The following is a 10,949-nucleotide window of genomic DNA, read 5'->3' as shown; positions in this document are numbered from 1 at the left end:
CAAAAGGCTGCATGCATGAGACTGCCTTTCCCAACACTATAGCTAGCATCATAGTGAAAAATACAATGTTTTTCTTGTAAGATCAGAAACAAGGGGAGTGATGTCATCAAAATGGTGAAATAGGAGCTTTCTACCGTCTTCCTTGTTAACACCACCAATTTTGACACCCATCCAAAGACGAGAATGCCTATGCAGAAGTCGAGGAGTCCAGCAGAGAAGTTCCAGCATGCTGTTGGAGCAAAAGAAACCCACGACTGGATGCACTAATGATGATAAGAGGAGCACTTTCACTTTACCTGTGTCATCCCTCCACCAAGGCAGCAAAGCTCAGTGCCGTCTTAGCCAGCAATTTCTCCCACAGGGGAAAGGGAGAACATGTGAGTGAGCACCTGGCTTCTCCAGCTGTGTGGGATACAGCCAAACAGACCCACTTCTTTCTGATTCCATCAAGAATACTGAGTGTGCTGCATGACCAGGGGGCAGGGAGCAGCTAGAAGAACAGTGCCCAGGGCTCTTGGAAGGTATAATAGGGATGTGGATCGTACTAACCACATCAAGGACTCAATCAGGAAGCCAGCTCATGAGCCGCTGGGGATGCCTCACCTGTGGGTACCCCTAGCTAGCCCGTGGGCACCCCTAATGCTCTGCTGACCTCGCCCACACACATCCTACCTCATGTTCAGCTCTCTGTGCGTGCACCTGAGGGCAGCAAGTGTGAGCCTTTGTAGACAGCTAGGGAGCATGTGCAGAAAGCTGTCCAGGCTTTGTGGATTGGGAGAAAGCATGCAAAGGTGAGCATTTGTCACTGCCTTAGGGAAGACGAACAGATGACTCTCAGCCCTCGGTGTGGCTTTTGAGAGAAGGCATGTAATCTGAATAATTCCCCCTCAAGAGGAAACAAGAAGTGTGGAGCAGGAGTATCCATAGAAAAGCTCTAAGAAAACCTCAGAACCCCTAACAGGGCTGATAAAATGTATTTCTCTCCTGAAGCCAGTCATTAAAGACTGGAGGGGGTGACTGCTTATTCAAATGTGAAGACAGCAATGCAAGACATAAAAACTCAAGGAAACATGACATCACCAAAGGAACACAATAATTTTCCAGTAACTGACTCCAAAGAATCGAGACCTGCAATTTTCCCAATAAAGAATTCAAAAGAGTTGTTTTCATGAAACTCAATGAGTTACAAGAAAGCACAGAAAGAAAATTCAACAAAATCAGGAGAACAACACATGAACAAAATGAGACGCTTAACAGAGAGATAGAAATCATAAAAAAAGAACCAAACAGAAATTCTGGAGCTGAAGAATACAATGAATGAAATGAAAAACGGAATAGAGAGCATCAACATCAGACTTGATCAAGCAGAAGGAAGTATCTGTGAAGTAGAAGACAGGTCATTTGAAATTATCCAGTCAGGAGAGAATAAAGAAACAAAGAATGAAAAAGAGTGAAGAAAGCCTGCATGAAATATGGGATACCATTAAGAGAAACAACCTATGCATTATTGGATACCCAGGAGTTGAAGGGAAGGAGAAAGGAGCAGAAAACTTATTTAAAGAAATAATGGCTGAGAATGCCCCAAATGTGGGGAGAGATTTGGACATCCAAGTTCATGAAGCTCATAGGTCCCCCCAAAACTGCAACTCAAAAAATCTTCTCCAAGACACATTATTACAAAACTATCTAAAATCAAAGACAAAGAGAAAAAAAAAATTAAAAGTAGCAAGAGAAAAACATCCGTACATAGTAGGGAACCTTCATAAGGTTGTCAGTGGATTTCTTAGCAGAAACCTTGCAGACCAGAGGAGAGTGGGATGATATATTCAAAGCACCAAAGGAAAGTGCCAATCAAGATTACTGTACCTAGCAAAGTTGTCCTTCAGAAATGAAGGAGAGATAAAGACTTCCTCAAACAAACACAAGTTAAGGGAGTCCATCACCATTAGATCTGTCTTACAAGAAATGTTGAAATAATTTCTTCAGTCTGAAATAAGAAGATGCTAATTAGTAAAATAAAAGTTTATTAAAATACTGATAAAGGTACGTGTATAGTCAAATTCAGAATACTCTAATACTGTAATGAAGTGGTGTGTTAAATACTTAACTCTAGTATAAAAGTTAAAGTACAAAACTATTAAAATAGCTATAGCTACAATAATTTGTTATAGAAACACAATATAAAATGATGTAAATCATGACATTAAAAACATAAATGTGGGAGGGAGAAGTAAAACGTAGTGTTTTTGTATGCATTGAAATTAACTTGTTATCAGCTTAAAGTGGGCTGTTATATTTATAAGATGTTTTAAGTAAGTTACCTCATGGTAACCGTAAAGCAAAAGCCTGTAGTAGATACACAAAAGATAAAGAGAAGTGAATCAAAGCATACTACCACATGAAATCATCAAAGCACAAAGGAAGGGAGCAAGAGAGAAAGAAAGAAGCAGGGGAGCTACAAAACAGCCAGAAAAAAGTAAGATGGCATTAGTAACTCTTTACCTATCAATAATTACTTGAAACATAAATGGATTGAGTTCTTCAATCAAAAGACATTGAGTGGCTGAATGGATTAAAAAAAAAAAAAAAATTCGCCTATACATTGCCTACAGGAGATTCACTTCAGCTTTAAGGACACACACAGGCTCAAATGAAAGTATGAAAAAATATATTCCATGCAAATGGAAACCAAAAGAGAGCAAGGACAGCTACATTTATATCAGACAAGATAGACTTTAAGTCAAAAGCTGTAACAAGAGACAAAGAAGGTCATCCTATAATGATAAAGGAGTCAACTCATCAAAAGGATATAACAATTGTAAATATACATGCACCCAACATTGGATCACCTAAATATATTAAGCAAGTACTAAGAGATCTGAGGGAAAAAATAGACAACAATACAGCAATAGCAGGGGACTCTAATACCTCACTTTCAACAATGGACGGAGCATCCAGATAGAAAATCATTAAGGAAACATTGGACTTGAACTATACCTTAGACCAAATAGACCTAACAGACATATACAGAATATTCCATCCGACAGCGCTAGAATGTGTGTTCGTCTCAAATGCACAGAACACGTTATCCAGGATAGATCATATGTTAGGTCACAAAAGAAAGCAAATTTTAAAATATTGAAATCACACCGAGTAACTTTTTCAACTACAATGATACGAAACTAGAAATCTGTAATAGGAGGAAAACTGGAAAGTTCCCATATATGTGGAAATTAAATACTATACTCCTGAAAAACCTGTGCGTCAAGAAGAAATTGAAATGGAAATAAATATCTCAAAACAAATGAAAATGGGAATACAACATACCAAAACTTATAGGATGCAGCAAAGTAGGTCCAAGAGGCACATTTATAGCAATAAATGCCTAAATAAGGAAAAAGGAAAATTTCAAAGAAAAAATCTTAACTCTACACTTCATGGAACTAGAAAAAGAAGAACAAAGCAAACCAGAATTAGCAGAAAGAAGGAAATAATGATCAGAGCAGAAATAAATGAAATAGAGACTAGAAAAAGATAAAAAGATAATAGAAAAGATAAACAAAACAGAGAGTTGGTTTTTGAAAAGATAAAACTGACAAATTTTTGGTTAGACTAACAAGAAGAAAAGAGATAAGTCTCAAATAAATAAAATTATAAATGAAATTTTATAAACGAAAGAGGCATTACGGCTGATACCACAGAAGTCCATAGGGTCATAAGAGACTGCAATGAACAACTGTATGCCAACAAATTGGATAATCTAGAGGAAATGAATAAATTCCTAGAAACAGGCAACTAACCAAGACTGAATCACGAAGAAATAGAAAATATGAACAGACCAATAACAGTAAGGAGACCGAATCAATAAGATGTGATAAGACACACACACACACACACACACACACACACACACACACACAGAGGAATATTATTCAGCCACGAGGAAGAAGGAAATCCTGCCATTTGCTACAACATGGATGAATCTTCAGGGTATTAAACTAAGTGAAATAAGTTCAGATAGAGAGGGACAAGTACTGTACTGCATGATCTTACTTATATGTGCATTCTAAAAAGGTGGAACCTACAGCAATAGAGAATAGAATAGTAGTTGCCAAAGGTTGGGGTGTGGGGGAAATAGGGAGATGTTGGTCAAAAGGAACAAAGGTCATAATAAAGGTTATAACCAGGAGGTTATAAGATGAAGAAGTTCTGGGGATTTAACGTAGAGCATGTTGATTATAGTTAACAATACTGTATTATATATTTGAAAGTTGCTTAGAGAGTAGATCTTAAATGTTCTCACCACAAAAAAGAAATGGTAATTATGCGAGGTGATGCCTGTGCTAAGTAACCTTATTGTGGTAATCATTTCATAATGTATGTGTGTAGCGAATCATCACATTACACACCGTAAACTTACACAATGTTATAGGTCAACTGAAAAAATGCACAGCCTAGAAGTTGAGACTTACGTTTATTCGAGGACCTTACTGAGGACTATAGCCCGGAAACAACCTTGGATAGTTCTGAGGAACTGTTTCAAAGAGGTAAGGGAGGAGCCATGATATATAGGAGTTTTTGCTTAAAGAAGTATTAGAACATCAAAAGATTACTGCTAATCACAAAAACAGACATCTCAAGTTAAGATTTTTATTGCTTTTCTATGTATGAAGAATGCAAGAGTCTGGGTTTATTGAAACTATTCCTTTGATATGCATCTGGGGCCAGTATCCTGTTTTTCTCCATCCTAGATTCCCCTCACAGGGCACTGTTGGAGGAGGCTGCAGTGGTTGATGGCTTGATGGCTTGATGGCTACAACATCCTTTGTTTACTGAAATGACAGGCAGCATTCTTTGTGCACAGTAGGAAAAATAACAATGACTAAAACCTAATTAGTTAAGCCTTCAAATCTATGTGTTTTAAAAATGAACTGAGTGAAGCCAAAAAAAAAAAAAAAAAAAAGTAGATGAGAGCTTAAAAGACGGAAATTAAGGAAATTAATAAAGAAATTTTTTTTAAAGGAAAAAAGATTCACCCAGCATCTTTGAAAATAGAAACAAACAAGGCAATCTGCTGGAAAATCAATAAAGAAAAAAGATGTAAGTTACCAATAAAAATGTTAGGAATGAAAAGACATAATTATGGGTACAGCAAAAAGTCAAAAATAGTAAGACAATTGAATCAATAAACCCATTTCAATATATTTAAAAACAAATTATCCAGAATAGTTCTTCTAGAGAATAAAAAGAAAAGTGATTGCTATTAGTGAGTGAGCCTGTGTCTCTAGGATGTCCTTTTACAAGTCCTTCTCAGTTATCGTCTCAGTGTTCCTACCAGGATCCAGCAGCATCTTTGATTCCTAGGAAGCTGTGATTCTCTCTCCATCCATCTCTTCAGATTTTGGAGCAGCAGTTTCCCTGGTAACCTCTGTTCTCTGCTGGATCTAAGAAGAGTTGTTGCTTTTCAGTTTATTCAACTTTTTATTTGTTGTCAGGAGAGGAGTGACAACTTCCAAGCTCTTAACCTGTCAGACAAGACCTTTACATGTTGGTATTTATGCAACAAATTTGAAAGCTTACATCCACACAGAAACCTCCACACAAATGTTTATAGCAGCTTTACTCATAGGTGCCAAAAATTGGAAGCAAAGAAGATGTTTTTCAGTAGGTGAATGAATAAACAAACTGTACTATATCTCTACCATGGGCTATTATTGAGCCATAAAATGAAATGAGCTACCAAGCTATGAAAAGACATGGAGAAACTGCGCATGGATGTTGGTAGGTGAAAGAAGCCAGTCTGAAAAGGTAACATAGTGTATGACTCTATCGTTGTTAAAAAGACAAAACTATAGAGACAGTAAAAGATCAGGCACAAAAGACCAAATATTGTATGACTCCACTTATATAAAATATATAAAATAGGCAAATTCATAGAGAGAAAGCAGATTAGAAGTTACCAGGAGCTGGGGACTATGCTAATAAAAAGTTATTGCTTAATGGCTAAAGAGCTTCTGTTTGAGGTGATAAAAAGGTTTTGGAAACAGATAGTTGTGGTGGTTACACCACCTTGTGAGTATAATTGATGCTAATCAGTTGTACACTTAAGTATGATTGAAAGGCAAAATGTGTGTGTGTGTGTGGTGTGTGTGTGTGTGTGTGTGTTTATTTGCGTGTGTTGTGTGTGTTAGTCAGTTCGGGCTGACCGCTTAAGCCACATTCAACACATTTTCACAATTCTCTCTATGGGCACAAGTTCAAGGAGTGCATCTTGTTGTTCACTCTGCCTGGAAGGAGGTGGATAAAAGTGTGTACCTACTGTGGTCATTGAGGAGTATGTGATAGCTTGTTAAAATGGTCAGGACTTTGAAGGAAGAGGACCGGAAAATTGACAGCAAGGTGGGCTGGGAAAGAGACGTACAACTGGATTTCCAGGAATGGGCCCACAGAGTGAGGAAATGTGCATCCCTTGGGAATGCTCACCAAGCAGTAGCCACCGCAGGGGAGTCTTTCAATAGTCAGGTAGATAAGATGATCTGTTCTGTGGACGTCAGTCACCTCCTTTTCCCAGCTGCCCAATTCTTGTTTGGTGGGCTCGTGAAAAAAGAGGACGTGGAGGACACAAGTGGAAGCTATGCATGGACTCAACAACATGGTCTTCACCTCAGCAAGGCTGACCTGGGTACTATTACTACTGCGTGCCCAACCTACCAAAAGTAGAGTCCCATATATGGAGTCATCCCTCAAAGAAATCAGCCAGCTACCTGGAAGAAGTTTGCTTATATTAGACCCCTTCCTCATGCAGGGGGGCGGCAAGTGTTTCTCTCTGGAATAGACTCCTTTTCTGTGTATGGACCTGCCCTCCCTCCCGCCATGGCTTCCAGCACGGCACGCTACCGTCCATGGACCTACTCAAGACCTAGTCACCATCGCAGTCTGCACACAGAGGCTCCACAGACCTAGATCTGAGGCATTTCCCTGGCCATCTGGGGCTCCGTGCGCTACTGAACCAACGAGCCAGGGCGTCGTGGTGTTGGCTGGGGTGACGGAGCCTGATGATCAAGAGGAGAGCCCTGCTGCTACGGAGCAGGGCTGGGGAAAGGCGTGCCTGGGACCCAGAGAATTTGGGGGAGTCCCTCCTAGTACCACTACGTAGCACAGTAACATTTGGCGGAAGGTGGGGGCAAGTCCTTCTGGACGGGACCCGCAAGGGCTCAGCCCCTCAGGAATGACGGCTTGGCGCACCCCATGCTGATCAGCTGGATGCTGGCTGAGGGCAATAGGTACAAGGGAATGGATAGTCCACGGCAGAAATGGAAAAATACCACCTCTGGCCTCATGCCTAATTGCAGAAACGAGGACTGTAATGCTTGTGCCCATTTTATTTCTTGTTTCATACGTTATAAAAGTTTGCGTTAGCCGGTCTCCTCCTCCTCTCCCTAACTTCCCTCTGCTGTTTTATAGCGGATGAGTTGGTGGAAGTTAACTTCATAGTTCAATCCACGGCCTATAGGCTGTCCCCACGATACGATGAATGAACTAGAGGTGGCAGGCGCGCCCCACTGAGAAGGGTAAGACTGTGAGCCGCTGGTGTCGGGGAGACAGTGGGTGTGTTTGTGTTTGTTTGGAGGAGAGACGCATCGTGGTAGACAGGAGACTGACTTTGGCATTGTTGTCGGAAAGCTTGCATGATGGATTAACACACGTTAAAGCCCTTGAAACAGCATCTGGAACGTAGTGAGTGTTTGCTGTTACTACGTATTAAAAGCAGAGGTATAGATGTGGAGGAGTCAAAGGGAGCACTGTGGTGGATTCTGTGGCCTGGCCCCTCAGCTTCTGGTCCAGCCTTCGTGTGGTGAGCCTCCTTCTGCTGCACACGTTGGAGAAATAAAAGCTGCATCTCCCTGGGCCCTTTTGGAACTGGCATTCTGGATGCGGTCAAGTTTGGCCAGCTCGTCGCACTCACATGTGGTCTGGAAGGCCACGTGAGACGGAAATCTGCTTCTGGGTGCTCTTGCCGGGAGTCACGGAGACGTGGGTTTCCGTGTGAGCATCAGAGTGTCTGTGTGGGGTGAGAGGCAGGGTGAGAGCAGTGGTGCGCTTCGCCACCTCGGACAGCCGACGGGTGGCATCTCTTTGCAGCTCGGCATTCGGTGACGTCACGTTGGTAGCCCGAAATCGGCCGCGGTGGGAGTGTGTACACCACGGAGGTCCGTGAAGCCTCTGGGGAGCCCATTGTTAGAGGTTCGGCAGCACGCCCCTGGGTCCAAGGCTTCCTGCCTTGTGGCCCGTGCGGGTCTAGCCGCCGCAGTGTGGCTCTGGAAGCCAGCCAACGTCCTGGGACTTGGACCATCGCCAGAGGCAGGGGTTCCCAGAACCACGGGTGGGGTCAGCAGCTTGCCGATTCTCCTCCTTCCTTGTGGCCTGGGTACCAGCTCCCTTGAGAGGTCAGTTCTGTGGCGCTCTGGGTCGTCCCCAGAGCTCAGCCTACATTCCATTCTTGGCGCTCTTTAAATGATTCTGTAAGCACCTGGTTCTGTGTGTTCAATTCCCCGTGTAAAGCCAGCGCCTGGTTCGGTGTTCGATTCCCTGGGTAAAACCCGCCGGACAGGTTTGAGGTATCTGCAAATGAGCCCTGACTGATACACGAGGTGCCCCAAGTAATGCTCAGATGCCCGCATCTACCCTTGGAGTGCTAGTCGGGGCACCAGCAGGAAGATTAAAAGTGTTGAACCGAGGGGCGTTTAACGAAAGGACTGTCTGGAGATGTGCGAGGAGGGGAAGGGACCCGACCAGCAGTGCTGAGCGGGAGCTGCCTCATGCGGGCTCTGGGGAGCTGAGTGTTAAGTTGCCAGAAATCTGGGAGCAGTGTTCAATGCGGCCATTATTAGAATTTATTTTATTTTATTTTCTAAACCACTTCACTGACGCGCGTTTGACATGTACCCCCGCCCACACCCCTCGGCTTCCTCGCGAAGCTGTGTTTGCGCAGGCGCACTCGGGGGAGCGCGCAGTGCTCGGGAGCGGGGCTTCGTGAGGGAGCGCAGCCTCTCCAGCGCCGCCGAGCCGACGGGGTCTCCGGGGCGGCCCGTGGGCGGTGGGGCGGGCTGGGCGGCAACCAATCACACGCCAGGAGGCGCGCCTGAGGTGAGTTTGCGCAGGCGCACTGGGTATCTTTGCGCACGAAGGGGCGGAGCTTCGCGAGGAGCCTCAGTCGGCCAGCAGTGGGCGGAGAGAGCGGTGTCTCCGCGTCGGGTGTCTGAGGGGGACGGCGCGGCAGCCATGCAGGCCCCACACGACGGCGCGGGCGGAGCGGCGGGCGGTGCTGGAGGCCATGGTGGCCGCGGAAATCCTTATGAGCGGGGTGTTCCTGGTGGCCCTGCTGGTCAGCGTGGTGTGCGCGGAGGCGGTGGTGCTGGTGCTGCACCTCTCGGGAGAGGGCGAGGCGGAGAACCCGCGCCTGCCGCCAGACGGCCAAGGATCCTAGTTCATCAATTGTATCTTTTAGGAGGAACGGACTGTGGCCAAGGAGTGTGGAGTGGGCCGGGGGAGCACGAGGGGTGAGGCTGTTCAGGAAGGGGCGCAAGTAGGGATTGGTAGCAGCTAGAAGGGAAAGGCCGGACATCAGGAGGAAGGTCAGAGGTCAGAGCAGCGTGCGCGCGCGCGCGCGCAGGCGTGTGTGTGTGTGTGTGTGTGTGTGTGTTTGTGTGAGAGTGAGTGTGTGTTGGGGGTGGGGGACGGCCTGAGGGTGCAAGAGGCAGAGAAGAAGGCCGGAGGGGGTAGGAGGAGACTGGGCTGGGGAGACAGTGGCGGGGCCGTGGTTGGACTGAGGAGATGAACAGGCCCCCGGGGCCTCCTGTGACTGGGCACAGGGGGTGGGGGTGGGGGGCTGTGAGCGGTCTGAGGGCTGCCTGGGGGGAAAGCAGGCCTGGAGGCTCGAGACCAGAGGCACAGGCAGATGACTGGTCTGTTGTTGACAGATGGAACCTTAACCACTTTTGCAGCACCATGAGAGTGCCGTTCCTGTCTCCCATGGAGGCAGAGGTGGCCCGCAGGTCCCTGGCTCCTCGTGTGGAACCTCATCTGCATGCCATTCGGAAGGAACTGGCAGTGATAGGCAGCTTCCTGGTCGTGTCAGTTCTAGAAGGGCCCCTGGGCTGGGGGTGGGGGTGCGGGATACGCTAAGAGCCCACCTCAGACCGGGGACTGTTTTAATGGAGATGCGAAACCGCTCAGTGTGGGGTCTAAAGGGAGGGTGGGCTGGACCGGGTCTCGGCAAGAGTTCTCACTGCCAGCTTGATTTTCCTCTCCCCTCACTTTTAGGAGATGGACTGCTCGAGATACTCGCCTCCTTGGACTTTCCTTCACTTCCTTTCTTGACCAGCTTTCCCTGGTGGTGCAGAACATGCAGCGCTTTGGACCCCTGTTTCCCCCTAAGTCTCTGCCAGGAAAAGGGGGCTGAAGCCCAACCTTGTGTCCCATGCCAGGCAGTGCTTCCTTTCCCAAGGCATTGATTCCCGCAGTAGATACCACTTTATTCTTGGAGTCTGCTTTTTCTTTTTGGCCTATATGGGCCCATGGGTGCTCAGGGCCCATTTGTTTTGTTTCCTTGTTGCTGGGGAAGGGAGATGATTAAATGTTTGTTACTGCAGAAAATCAAACTGAACTACTGTTCTGTGTCTGAGTGTTTTTTCAGCTACAGAATCTGCTTATTTACTTTCTTTTCTCCTTAGATTGGAGGGAGTGGAGGTCTGGGATTCAGATACTAAAGTAGTACTAGGCCATTGAAGACAATGTAGGAAATGGGAGAAAATGAAAATTAATTAAGTCTTGCCACCCAGCACTAAATACTATCAACGTTTTGGAATATTTTCTTAGTTTTAAATTCTTTTCATTTAACATACGAGCCTTTCTCTAAAAATCCTTCCAAACCATGTTTTTGAATGGAT

General features: G+C 45.2%; 1 long non-coding RNA gene across 1 annotated transcript; it reads left to right on the top strand.

The window, feature by feature from the left end:
* The first annotated feature begins 9,195 nt into the window (after positions 1 to 9,195).
* LOC141576397 (uncharacterized) lies at positions 9,196 to 10,660 on the top strand. The gene is made up of 3 exons (XR_012504772.1): positions 9,196 to 9,497; positions 10,005 to 10,133; positions 10,324 to 10,660. It is a non-coding gene; the product is annotated as an uncharacterized LOC141576397 (long non-coding RNA).
* Positions 10,661 to 10,949: the final 289 nt, after the last annotated feature.

Source organism: Camelus bactrianus, chromosome X (genome assembly GCF_048773025.1).
Source record: "Camelus bactrianus isolate YW-2024 breed Bactrian camel chromosome X, ASM4877302v1, whole genome shotgun sequence".
Taxonomy (NCBI): Eukaryota; Metazoa; Chordata; class Mammalia; order Artiodactyla; family Camelidae; genus Camelus; species Camelus bactrianus.
The sequence above is the reverse complement of the archived record's forward strand: the minus strand, read 5'-3'. Positions and strand labels throughout refer to the sequence as shown.